This window comes from Dipodomys ordii, unplaced genomic scaffold (genome assembly GCF_000151885.1).
Source record: "Dipodomys ordii isolate 6190 unplaced genomic scaffold, Dord_2.0 Scaffold15, whole genome shotgun sequence".
NCBI lineage: Eukaryota > Metazoa > Chordata > Mammalia > Rodentia > Heteromyidae > Dipodomys > Dipodomys ordii.
The window spans coordinates 626,203-628,517 of record NW_012267231.1 but is presented as its reverse complement, the minus strand read 5'-3'; positions in this window follow the sequence as shown (position 1 = coordinate 628,517).

Genomic DNA, 2,315 nt, shown 5'->3' with positions numbered 1-2,315 from the left:
CCCCCCGCACCTGCCCACATGGACCGCTGGTGTTGAAGTTCACAGAGCTTAGAAGAGCAGTGTGCAGACTTGAACTGTGGTCTCTCTGACTCTAAGGCTTTTGTTGCCGTGTTTCCTGTGAATTACTCTTAACCGTGATGTGAAGCAGTCCGTGCAGATGCCTTCCTGGGATGCCACTGAACTGTGGGGCCGGGTGGCAGTGTGGGCGCCAGGGCCCCACACCCCCCTGGAGGGATTCATCTCCAAAGAGCAATGACATGGTTTTCCCTGAGATCAGTCCCCCGCTCTTCGGATTCCTCCGGGAAGGTGTGGCTCCAGCTCTGACACTTCAGCCAGAGGGCCTGGCGCTCCTTGCCTGGACACTGGGAGGAGAGGGTGGCAGCCGAGCCGTTACTGCCGTCTCCTTCGCTAGCGCACGTTAGCTGAATAAAACATGCAGCCAATGAAACACCACAAAACAATAAAACTAAGCCCTTTGGAGCTCCCTTACTGGGTGTTGCGCAACCCAGAAACCTGCGGCCATAAGAAGGGCAATGAGGGCGATGTGACACTTGCAGGACAAGGCGCTCAGGCCCTTGGCTGGGAGGTGCTCTAGCTGGGCTCCAGCTGGAGTCTCGGCCCCCGGAAGCAGTTGGCTTTGAATTCAGCTGCCGTGTGTGCAGGGCCCTCGACGGGTCTCGCTGGAAATGTGTGCAGCGTGTGCGTTCCACTGGGCCTAAGAAGCGTTTCTTTTCATAATAAATTTGCCAGCTCGCGCAGCCCTTCTCTTTGGGGGCACCCCTCCCCGAATCTGGAACTGTGGTAGACGCCACCCAGGCCTCTAGGCTGTGATTCAAGAAAGTGGCCTTTGACTAGTAGAAAACTGCAACCCGAACCTCACACTCTTCTCTTCCTGGTTGGACATTTCTGTTCTTGGTGTGTGTTGGACTTGCTGTAAAGCCAGCCAGTGCAATTTGTCTATTTTAGGTTTTCACACAAGATGTATGTCAGATACCTTCAGGACTATGTCCGAAACCCCAGACGGTTCATTAAAATGGTTTCTTTAGGGCCTAGTTTACAGCAACGGTGGTTGTTGATGGTGGTGGCAGAGAGCGGCCGAACCTCAGTGTTGCCGGCCTGTGGTGCTGAGGGACCTCTGCACGTTTGTGAGGGATTGGGGACCCCCTCCCCCCCACACGCCGGGAGGCACCATCCCCCCCACTCGCCGGGGAGGCGCCACCCCAGTGGGAGAGAAGCAGCGGTCCTGGGGCAGTCGAGGTTCGTGGCTGAGGGAGGCTGCTCCGAGCGGTCCTGAGGCAGTCGCGGTTTGTGGCTGAGGGAGGCTGCTCCGAGCGGTCCTGAGGCAGTCGCGGTTCGTGGCTGAGGGAGGCTGCTCCGAGCGGTCCTGGGGCAGTCGCTGTTGGCTCATGGCTGAGGGAGGCTGCTCCGAGCGGTCCTGGGGCAGTCGAGGTTCGTGGCTGAGGGAGGCTGCTCCGAGCGGAGCCCACGGCACTTTCCTTTGGCTTCATCTCCCTGCCCTGCTCCAGCTGCCTTGGGGTCTTGGTGCTGTGTGCAGTGTGTCTGTAAAACTCTGCAAGACGCGTGGGCCAGGCTGCAGCGTGTGGCTAGGCAGGGGAGGTTCCGAATGCGTGCTGGTGGGGGAGGAAGGCTTCCAGGAGGTCACGGCCCCCTGGGGAAGAGCGGGGTCATGAAGGCACGCCAGGACGGGGCTCAGAGCCGAGCCTGGAAAGTGATCCTGAGGATTGGGACGTGAGGCAATCACCCCACTATGGTTTCCTGGTTATGGCGTCATCGGTGTGATGTAACCCAGAGATGCGTCAGGTCAGAACTTTAACAGAAATGGCCTTTGTACTCCACACTCCAAAAGCCTGGGATTAGAGACAAAAAAATGCATTCTATCCTTCCGTTCCTCCGGAGATGATCGACTTAAACTGGTAAGATACGTCAAAAAATTTCAGGGAAGGGCTGATGGTCAGCTGGTCCTCAGGGACATCGTTCCTCCCCCACTGCTGTCAGTCTGTCCATACTGTCAGTCTGTCCACACTGTCAGTCTGTCTGCACCGCAGTCAGTCCCTCCGCACTGCCGTCAGTCGGTCCACACTGTCAGTCTGTTCTCATTGCTGTCAGTCTGTCTGCACTGCAGTCAGTCCATCCGCACTGCCGTCAGTCTGTCCACACTGTCAGTCTGTCTGCACCGCAGTCAGTCCATCCGCACTGCCATCAGTCTGTCCACACTGTCAGTCTGTTCTCATTGCTGTCAGTCTGTCTGCACCGCAGTCAGTCCATCCGCACTGCCGTCAGTCTGTCCACACTGT